Raw genomic sequence first — 12230 nt, forward strand, 5'->3', positions numbered from 1 at the left:
GTCGCTATTATTGCTAATATTATTTATTATGTTGTTTACCTCTAATAACAATTTGTATTTAAGTAGTCTTTGTATGGTCTATGTAGATATGTAATGAGTGGTAGAGGGTGACCAGTGTTTCAGTTGACATTGAAGAATAAATTGGAGTGGAGGGACTGTTTTTCAATGTTTGTTGTAAAGTATGTTCACAATGAGGAAAGTTAGTGCAATATTGAATATACTCCTTAAATTGACTGGCTTTTATATATATAATAAAGGAAGTGATGTAAATAAAATTAAGAGCAGGTAATGTGTTATTATTGTTTTTTTTCTATTTATAGTAATAATTACTTACATTTTTGTCAAAAACACTTGCAATTGTTTTGGTTCAGAATAAACTAAAAAAAACTATTAACCAAATGTCTAAATAAGGAAAAAATGAATGTTAATTATTCCATAAATGGAAAGATGGATGACCTAATACATAAGGAATGAACAATTAATTTTGAATTGACAAAAGAGTTAGTCCAACAAATGAATTAATGGGCATAATAGATCTAATAGTAATAGATACAAGGGAGTGTCTTACACATGAATGTCATGAATCTTTCTAAATATTACAGAGAAGACAATCTCAATAAACTGTGGTCCTTGTGGACTCTTGTAATAGAAATTCATAAAGTGGCTTCAAATATCCCTGTAGAAAAACATACTGTTAGTTGAATAAGACAATAGATCTCAGTTACTATTAAATATAAAATACAAGGGTGTGTTCTATAGTGAAATAGTCTGGAAACTAGGTAGCTACACTCACAACTATTGCCTATTAATAGGAAGTATGCATCACTGAAATTAGGTCATGCAAGTTAAGTGGTTTATAGCTATACAAAGAAATGTAGTTACTTAAAATAGAGGGAAGCCATATTTTTTATCAACAAAGACTTAGAAATAGATTGCCTGCTACTTGCCATTATTTGTATACTCAAGGATTTGAAGCTATGTGGGTTTACAAGTCCCAAAAATATTTATTATATTAACTATGGATAACATTATTAAACATACTGTTATGATGTCACTCAAAGCATCAACATAGCTTTTCTTCTGTCATAATCAAACTCCTCGACAACAGGTGCAGAATTTCGAGGCCAGGCCTCATAAAGGAGTTTTTTTATCTATTAAAGATGTCATTGGAGAGCTGTGGGTTTGTGGGGGAGCTGACACCGGACGAATATAAGTCTCTCTGTAGTCTCTCCATGTGGAGAAAAGTAGAACTTTAGACATATTCAGAATGTACAGCAGAGAGAGACAGAGAAGAAAGAGAAAGAGATAAACAAGAGATAGAGAAAGACAGACAAAAAGATTTATAAATAAATAATTAGGTAAAGTATTCTTTTATTATGGATTAGGCATAGTAAACTGTATATATAGCAATAGTCGTCATTCTGTAGTGCTATTACGGTAGGTGCCTATATATACTAAGTGCAGCTTTTATTTTAAAATAAGTTCTAAAGGGACAGTATGATTTTAAATTGTTTCACTCACCTCTTTTAATTCTACTAATGGCGAAGTCTGCAGTACACAATAATAGTTTGTTGTTATAAGAGTGTGTAGGCGATAATTTCCCGGCCACTCCCCTATAACCAAATCAAATACCAACCCACTATTACCCACGTAAGTTAATAATAACACCCTTTAATAAAGAAGGATCTGATATTTAAGGCTAGCATAATTGCTATAGTACTTATAATTATAATTGAACCTAGTTTCTGAATAACCACTACAATTAGGTAAAGTTGTCTTTTGTGTTTTTACTTTTGTACAATTGTCAAGCAATGATTTTCAAGGGTAAACATGAATGCATGGCATACCTAATAGTAGTCTGAACATTACCCAGTAACAGTTAAATATCATTATCTAGGCATAGATATCACAGTGTATAATTAACGGCCCCTAAGCATGTACTCCTATTGGACTAGCTACTACATCAGATGGAGCATGTCGAGCATCAATCATTATTAAATGAATTAATGATAATATTTTCCAAAGATTGCTCCTAAATTACGAAAGTTAGGATCTGTTTATAGCAATGAAGCAAATCTACCAATGTGGTGATGATTCAACTACTATTGCTGTAATGTAATCATTTACTGTAATCACACACATGACATTAGTTTTCGTAGGACCATAATCCTTTTGACAAAAGCTGGTACAGAGACAGTTAGAACACAATATTCTTCAGTCATATTAGTAAATTTTCCCTCTTCATATCAATGTTGCATTTATCAGAGAGAAATATCAAGAAGTGAAGTATTTGTGTACTTCTTTTAAATTGTAAGACAATGAAAGAGGATCTTATGTGTATTATATATGTTGTGGGTGCGAGTGTTAATATATACACATATGTATATATCCATTACTCTACTATCTGATATATCAGAGCCTGTCTCTATTAATTTCACATTAAAGCACAGAATTCTTGGCTGGTTTATTAACAACCTTTATCACCTATACTAAGTCCTAACATTTATTCTACTAAAAAAAACTGCACATATCGTAGCCACTCTCGCTCCAACTCCTCCTTTCATTAACCCCTAACGAGAGGGCTGTAACTCTTTAGGAGGGGTTAGCTCCTTAGACCACGTGGGTTACAAAGACATGCTTAACAGATATTGGTGTGCTCAGAACTTCACAAAAACTATCAGACAAAGTCTAAAGTTATTAACGAGTCAAAAGTATTTCTGTAGGGAACACAAGAAGAGATGTCAGCTCAAGAAGTATGAAAACATGTTTGTATATATATTCTATATGTAGATCTGTACTAATGATTGTGCAATAGTGTAGCTTAACTATTAAATAGTACTTTCACTCTTTTTTGTAAGTGTACAATCTTAATAGGTACTTGAATAATACTAGAAAAGATATGAGTAGTTCATTATTAATGTTATTTACACAAAATTATATATCATATTAATACAAGTGTATTTATGTTTAAAGGAAGAACTGTTGTGCTTCAAGGAAAAGGCATAGTTATTGGATGTATGAGACAGGAAATGAAGTGAGTTAACTGATGGCGGAAATCAATTGGACACACAATAGGAGGAAAGATTCGACACTTGCTTAATATGTATGTAGTGTGATCAATATACATTGTTCCTTGTCAGCAATTTGAATCTACTTATTTATGTATTTGTCTTACATATTTTACTTGCATATCTGTTACTTAGCTAAATATCTATCTTCATCAACTTATTCAATTATCTTTACACATTTATAACTATATTTATATGCCATTATAAAGTAATATTATTAGCTCAAGGTTAGAGACTTATTACATGTCATTGCTAATAAATGTGATATATATACTTATCTTGACATAGTTCTGGTAATCGGATGAAGAAAGGAGAATCAAGACTATTTTATGATTTATCTAGTGTAAGTTGTATAGGTGTGGTTAAGACTTATAATATTTAATGTAGGAATTAACACATGTTGCTCTGGTGGCTATTGGTAGCAAGATCCTTAGAAGAACAGGAAGATATGTTAATGAATAGACATAATATTCGCTGTGCTGCAGCAAGTGAGTTCGTGAGTGTATGCAGACATATATAGGTAACTATAAAATAAGAATCTTTGTACTGTCAGTCTAGTGGTCTAAGTCTAACATACTTGACTGTCACTGAAGTTAAAGCCTTTATAGATGGTCAATCCTATGTGTTGTGAGACATTGAGTGACCTACCTCTACCTCCACAATTGGGCATTATACATCTAAATATCTGTTTGTATAGAGGACTCCCATGAAAACCAGTCAATAGCTGAAAGCAATGTTTTCTCTAAATAGCAGACAAAAAATCATTTAATTCTATTTGATAATCCTTTGTTCTTATAAACATCTCTTACTATTAGCTGGGGCAAAACTTTAAACCAAGCCAAAGTGAAAGATATTCATTAGAAGATTTTGCTGACCCGGAAGCATCTGCATGAAGGCGCTCTCTTGGGTTGTTTTCATACAATGACATGAAAGGAAAAAGAAAGAGGCGATTAGTGAGCCAAATATACCACCTATGGGAGGACAACAGCAATGACAAATGGGTAGGGGGTGTGTCCTTGCTGAGGCTCAGAATTTTGCTCGTTGGCTAATGGAAACTCCATCTAATCATATGACACCAGCTGCTTTTGTTGATGCAGTAACTAAAAAGTTAGGAAGTATTACTGATGCTAAAACCCAAAATAGAAGTGAATCCAAGGTAAATAAATGTATATTAATAATTTTACTTAAAAGTGGAATTGTATTACATATTTCACTATAGAATTAATGTATATCAACTATATACATTGGCCAGTGTTCTTATTTTAGCAATATTAGATTCATTAACATCATAATGAATAGGGACATGTACTAGCTATATAATATAAAACTACTAATAACATTATGTCTTACAATGATTCTTCTTATATATTTATGTTTAAATACTTACAGACCATTGTCTTGGATTAGAGAAAAGATGGGCTCTTTTTTAGCTGTTACTCAGGGCTCTGATGAAGATCCATGGTTTTTGGAAGTCAAATATAATGGAGGTCCTGACACTCAAAGTCCTTTAGCTCTAGTTGGAAAGGGTGTGTAGCCCTGAGACCAATAGGTTCTCTAATATGCATTTTAGGCATTACTTTTGATAGTGGTGGTATATGTATAAAGCCAGCTACTGGATGCACACAATGAAGGCTGATATGGGTGGAGCTGCTTGCGTTGCTGCAACGACAATAGCTGTAGCATCATTGGGTCTACCAATTAAGTAAGTATTATATAAAATGTCTAGTTATTTTATTGACTGATAGTCTTGTTTCCTTGATGCCATTGTGTGAGAATATGCCATCTGGTAAAGCTATAAAACCTGGTGATGTAGTTTATGCTAATGAATGGGAAAACTATTGAAATCGATAACACAGACGCTGAAGGGCGTCTTATTTTAGCAGACGCTCTTGTTAGCAAAAACATTAAACCATCTGGTATCCTTGATATGGCCACTTTAACAGGTACTAAGTTATTTTAAAATTACTGTGGTTACTGCTATGCCACATGTTTTTACAAGGCATCATAATAATGACTAGATTTTTTCTTTAGGAGCTATTGGAGTAGCATTAGGCAGTGGTGCTGCTGGGACTTTATACTACTTCTACAAAAATGTGGGAAAACCTTACATCAGGTTTGTATTGATTACTCTGAGCTAAATGGTTACTCATACATATATTTACATTGCTATATAAGTTAACCAGTGTAATGAGATAATACTCAATCAACATTAATCTTATCAGGGTAAACCCTAATGATAATTGGATATGATTTGAGTTTATAGGAGCAGATAATGCAGAGTTTTCTGTCATTGGACCCTAAGTGATATCTTAAATAATGACACTTATTGGCCCAATGATCTAATATCTTAAATTATAGGAGATTTATAATATGGGCGCATAATGCAGAGCATTTCTTATAATGGCCCCTAACTGATATCTTCAATATTATTCATAATATACTAATATATTATAGTAAGTCTTTTAATATAGGCAAGTCGTATTGCTGGAGATAGAGTATGGAGAATGCCACTCTATGAACAATACAGTCGTCAAATGGACTCTAGGATAGCAGATATCAATAATATTGGATCTCAAGGACGCTCAGCTGGATCTTGTACTGCAGCAGCATTTCTCAAAGTTAGTTCATAAACTTCTTAAATATAGAATGTGGATTCATACGTAAGAACACTCCACAGTATTATTTTACTATACATTTATTTTTTAGGCGTTTGTTGACATACAGAGTGGACACACCTTGATATTGCTTGTGTTATGGATAGCACTGGACAAGACAGTTTCCCTTATTGGCCAAAGGAATGACAGGTATTTGATTATAATCCACTAGTCTTATAACAGTCTCCTGTAGGTCGTCCAACTCGTACTATTGTGGAGTATATAACCACAATCTTTGTTCATAGTAAAATGTATTATTTAGCACCTTCTGTGTGGCTAAAAGAATTTAACTTATTGATTATGAGATTGTTTCTTTCTTTGTGGTGTCTATAAAATTAAATAACGATAAAAAAATAATGATGATAATTAGTAGCATTTTTTAGTTTGTTTAAGTAGGACTACTTTAACTGTTAAACAACCTCTTTAATTCACTGATGTCGATAATCATATTTATTTCTGAAAATATCAGTAATAATGTTATCATGGACACCTTCCTATAACCACATCTACTAAATACAAACCAGCAGCCCCACCAGTAGCCATTTTTAGTTTTAAATTGTAAATAGAATTCATACGACATCCTTTTACAAGTGGAAGTACTGATTCAAACATTTGGAACTACTGTCCTAACACTAACAAGTGCTGTACAGAAGTTACTCACACACATGAAGGAGAAATAGTTAATTAATTTGCCATGGCAGGGCCTTTTTATTCCCAATGTCCTTGTTTAAAGCGTGACTATCAGCTGTACCTTATGTACTACAATGATACCTTCCCAAAGATATTTTGATAACCACCTCAAAGGTCATGATGTGTTGCAAAACACTGGTCTACAAAATGACAATACAAATAAAGTTGAAAAATATTTGACTTCAATATAACTAGCATACAGGATATTATATGACAAAAAACATAGGAAGCATTTTTAATAACTAGATAAGGTGGCATTTATACTGAATTATAATCATTAGCACAACCTACAGTAAATACTGAACATCTTGAATGTAATAGCAAGAAGAAGTCTAGATAATACACCAAATTCTGAAGAAGATACAGTTCAGAGTAGTCTCCGTTCATATCTTAATATGGCAAAAATTATACTCATCTAATAATTCTTTGATTAAACTGAGTTAAAACCATGTCACTTATATAATATACTATTTACTTTAATATAGAAATCTGCATCTCCATTGGCCACTATACCTAGACGGTTATGGACCAGTCAAAGGTGTACCTTCTTCTTAATATACCAAACAAGAAAAAGTTACAGAAACAAAACAGTGTTCATACATGCAAAGTATGTTCATATAAAAAACTTCAACTTTTTAAGCATTTTCAGCATCATATAACATTATCATACTATACTGACCTGCTGTCATTATATTGCTGCCATTTTATTACTTTACGTTACCTTATAGATGCACAGTTACTTACTTCATACAGTTCACTATACTTCAAACAGATTTATGTAGATATTATCAATGTCCATTACCTACTCTTGTTCACAGAGTTTTGTATAGTAGTAGGTCTGTTGCTAGTGTTGGGAGTAGAATGTTTTGTTAGAATAGTATGGCAGTCCATGCACTGCTTACTCATGTTCACAGAGGTCATTGTGGTAAATAAATTTGTCATTTTTGGTTCCTGGTCCTATAAGTGAGATGTATCTGGTTTCCAGCCAATGAAATACAGTAGTTGAAAATGTTGCTGGAACACTTTCGTTCTCATTCCCAATTATCATTCTAATAATAATTATGAAATTTTCTTTGTTAGTTTATATTTTTTAATACCTATTGTGTATTTTTGTATATACCATTATTGTAATATTAGTACATACTGACAGTTGCAATGTTCTTAGATAATCTATATTGCCTTGACTGTTTGATGGAAGCAAATCATTACTTTCAGAAGTCTATTGGTGTTTCCATTTATACAGTAAATATCAATAATTGAAACTGGTCTGTGTCCCTTGTTTAATTGTATAATCTATTATTTCTCTTGTTCCATTGAAATGGGATGGAGAGAAGTCAGTAGATCATGTAATTAAACAATGGAACAGATCTAATGCTTGTAAGAGATTACAGGTATCCCTGTGGAGTGGACTAAGATATACAGCTGGTAGTCTCCCTTTAAATGTGAAGAGGCTTGGTCTGCTTGCATTCTTGGTTCTACTGACAGTGACAGACACTATCTCAAATCCCAGGATGGCTGGTTTGAAGTGAGGTGCCATGTTCCAGCCAGGATTATCTGCCTTCAGATGAGAGTTACTATGCTGTGCAGCAGTCTCAGCAGGGAATCATGGATAATAAGTTGCCAGTGATTCAGAAGGGTTGTTTGGGAGCAACATTAACACAACACACCCTTTTTTAAGAAAGATGTTTATAATACTACATGACATCACACATTTCACCTCAACATACAAAGACCATGTGATAACTATTTACAAATATTAATAATGTTAAAGTTTTATTCACATAGTCATGTTAAATAACTAACACTATGAAAAAATGAATGCTGCCATCATAATTGTATTAGTATAATATAGTATAGTCATATAAACCTCATTATATATTTTTATGACTATACTTTAGTGTTGTTGTAGAAATAAATGTGTACTTACAAATTACCAATTGTGTATATATTAAGATTAATAATAGAATGTAGACAGTCATATTTTAGGCACTGAAAGAGATCATCTTCAGGAGAGTTATCAAGTATGTAAGATCTCGAAAAAAACTCCCTGTTTCAAGTGAACCTGAATTACCTAGTTCTGGATAAACCATACCAATCAGGTAAATGTTGTCTTCTTCTGTTCTAAACTTTTGTACAATTTGTCAAGCAATGATTTGCGAGGCAAACATGAGTGTATGGCATACCGATAGTAGACTGAACGTTATCAGTAACAGTTGAATATCCATCTGGACATAGATATCGCAGTGTATAATAAATGTCCCATAACCATGTATTCCTATTGGACTAACTACTAGATCAGATGGAGCATGTCGAGCATCAATCATTATTAAATGAACTGTTAATTTCTTCCAAAGATTGCTCCTAAATTACGAAAGTTAGGATCTGTTTTTATAGCAATAAGCATAATATACCACTGGATGTGATGATTCACCTACTATCGCTGCAATGTATTCATTTACTGTAATCACACGTATAGCATTAGTTTTTGTAGGACCATAATCCTTTTGACAAAGGCTGGAATCAGGGACAGTATAGCACAATATTCTCCAGTCATATTACGTAAATTTTCCCTCTTCATATCAATGTTTGTATCATTAGGAAAATATCGAGAAGTAAAGTATTTATATATTTCTTTTAAATTGTATGACAATGGAAGAGGTTCTTCTTTAACAGTTTCAGCCCACTCAAAAGCAGTTCCATTTACATCCACAGGTGGATCACCTCCAACTTGGTACATTTTGAAGGTAGTACGAAGATTGTTGAATTCTTTAGCAGCTTCTTTCTTTTCATCAGTATCTAATGATCCACCCACATGTACTAGTCCTGAATAACCTGCAGATGCCTTGACATTAATGCCAGAAGAAGCGAGACTAGAGTAAGCTGACGTTTTAAATTCTGACCGCACTCCATAACGTCCACCCATCATTAATGAGATCAAGACATGAGTTCCATATTCGTGAATGAAACTCATATAAGTTCCCTGCGTTGAAGAGTTTAAAACATCAGGAAGGTAAGATACTGTGTTGATGAAGTCATCAGTGAATTCAGCATCATTTATAGAAGCACCATAAAGCCTCACAATCGGGCCTGAGAACTAACAAATACTGTCTCACCATTTTGTGTCGATTTCTCCATGTCTTGGTAGTCAGTAACTAGCAGAAAAAACTTGCACCCCATCCTTTGAAGCTAGCATCTACATGTACTTTGAGAGAATCCATGTAAGATCCTGTATTTTTAGTAATACCACTAGAAAATGAAATGAACACGACTGAGCATCGTTGATGATAGTACCATCTGGAATTGAGTAACGACCATCAGCTGTAGTCAACCCTTGATTATAAGTAAATTGGAAAATTCCAAGAGATTTAATACCCGGGTCTAGACCTTTGGTGGTTTCAGGATTACCTTTAAATATATCATAGCATGGATCCGAGGTAATCAATATTTGGATATTTTGGTGGTGAGTCAGGTGAGGGTTCAAACATTACTAAATAAAAGAAAAAAAGCCAAGCAATGTTATAACACATATCATTGACAAAGAATATCATGAAAGTATTCAGTAATTCATTAAAGCAAAGGACTAAGTATTATAAAACCTATGATATATATATCGCGTAAGCATCTTATAGGCACTCCAATTATTTGTTACAAACTATCCTATGTTTACAACAGCTTAAGCTTACATCAAAACACTTAGTCGATCACAGCTTGCATGAAATTATAAAATTGTGAGCTTAACAGAGGAAGTAGGAAACAAAAAATTATTTTTTTAATTATAACGTAAGTGTTGCTATAAAAACTGATTAGTGGGCGATAAACTATCGAGCGCAATTATAAGAGAACTATATATATAATTCTACATAATAAAAGCATTGATAAATACTTAACGCTCGCGTAGCAGTTATGGTGAAAGTCATGCAGTTACACGTCGTAAAGCGTATACTGGATTTGTTGAAATTGCACGCTTGCATGGAGCACGCATGCTCAAAGTAATTTTCGGAGCCAGCTAAGCTACAAGAATCAATTCTTGCAATTTTAGTGACAATAACATACAGTTGTTAGTTAAATATGTCAGTAGTAACCACCATCGCATTAATATAGAAGGTTTGCGTTGTTTAACAAAGATATATATATAATAATTGATAACGCGCCTTTATAATGCTGTTTTTCATGCAATCTAACAAGAACATGCTTAGGTATAATGAAACTTTACATTTAAACGTAATATATATTATTATATACAACGAGGAAGACTTACTACCACAATCTCGACTGTGAGGTCGTAAAGTTGTATGAGGAAAGAAATGGTAGCTGATTGCAGATGGCACCAGACACGTCCATATCGCTATAACAAGAGCGAAGGCCATTTTGCAGGCTTTGATATAATGGAACTACTGTTATGAGTTATTGCTTGCAAGACGTCGACTATAAGCGATTTAGAAACTTAAATAAAGACAAAAATGCCACTATGTTAAGCTCCTCCTTTCCCCCACAGTCTTTATAAAAGACTTTCCCTATTCTTTTTGGTTATCAGCTAGAAGACAAGATGTTCATCACACAATTGTCTGGATTACTGTCATTGCTACTGTTAGCAAATGCATTTGATGTAAGACAAGTTTTGTCATCAGAATATGCTCTATATAACTAAATGTTTATACTTACAAAAATGTTATATCTATTTTTTTTAGATGAACCACCTCGTTTTCCTAATATTGGCTATGTTGGTAGCACTTATAACATCTTTAAAGGAAACCCTCGCAGTACCAAAGGATTAGACCCTGGATTCACTCTGCGTAATCTGTTTCAATTCTCTTATCACAGTAATGCTACTACAGCTGATGGACGTTACTCTATCCCTGATAACACACAGGCTCATAGCTCTTCAGCCTGTACTTTTGACTTCTTCTCTGAAAACAAATCAAAAAACATTGCTTCTTATTTCAATTCTTTGCAGATTGATGCCAGCGCTGACTTTTAGAGGTTGGGGTGCCAGCTTTAGTGCAAGTGCTGACTACAAAGAAATTCATGCAAGTTCTTCCTCTCATGAATCTACATATGTCTCATCAACTGCTACCTGTGAAGCTTATGTAGCTTCCGTTCAATTAGAAGCTGCTTCTCTGAATCCAGCATTTGCAAATGCAGTCCAGACTTGCCACCACAACCTGTTTGATCTAACCAACTATTTGGATTTTATACAAGAATGGGGTACACATGCTGCCACTCAATTGAGAATGGGTGGTCGATATGGAGTTCAGTCATCAATAACAAGTGAAAGTTTATACCAATATGATTTCTACTGGACTGGATGTCAAAGCTGCAGCTAAGTATTCTGGGCCTTATTAGCTTAAATGCTAACGTGGGAAACTGACATTGAAAAAGATTCTGCTCAAGCATTTGAAAGTTTTCGTAGAGATTATCAGATTTATCAGATAGGAGGTAAACCACCTCTTAATGAAACAACTTCCGCATTTGACTGGGCTCAGACTGTTAAGAACAATCCTCTACCACTACATACAACCTATTACCTCTTACTAATTATCTTACATCACGATACTTCCCCTGATGACAAAGATATATCGAAAAAACAGTCTAACCTACAAGAAGCAGCTGTTGAATATTGTCAAACCATAGAAGTTACCGATATTAACTACTGTGTTAATAATGGGTCCAACTTCCACTCCAAAAATAAGTGTTTCTTTTTACAAATGATTATACAGAATTACCATGTGGCTTACCTGATGGTGACTTTTTTGTTCCTGTTATAAATAACCCTCATTATAGAATTTTAGGTACACTCAGACGGTACAATACAAGACTC

The 12230-nt window shown here is 33.6% G+C and overlaps 1 pseudogene; it reads left to right on the top strand.

Moving 5' to 3' along the window:
- Positions 1 to 3994: 3994 nt before the first annotated feature.
- On the top strand, positions 3995 to 11390 carry LOC121391219 (annotated as a pseudogene).
- The last annotated feature ends 840 nt before the right edge of the window (positions 11391 to 12230 follow it).

The sequence above is a fragment of the Gigantopelta aegis genome, unplaced genomic scaffold (genome assembly GCF_016097555.1).
Source record: "Gigantopelta aegis isolate Gae_Host unplaced genomic scaffold, Gae_host_genome ctg1968_pilon_pilon, whole genome shotgun sequence".
NCBI classification, from domain to species: domain Eukaryota; kingdom Metazoa; phylum Mollusca; class Gastropoda; order Neomphalida; family Peltospiridae; genus Gigantopelta; species Gigantopelta aegis.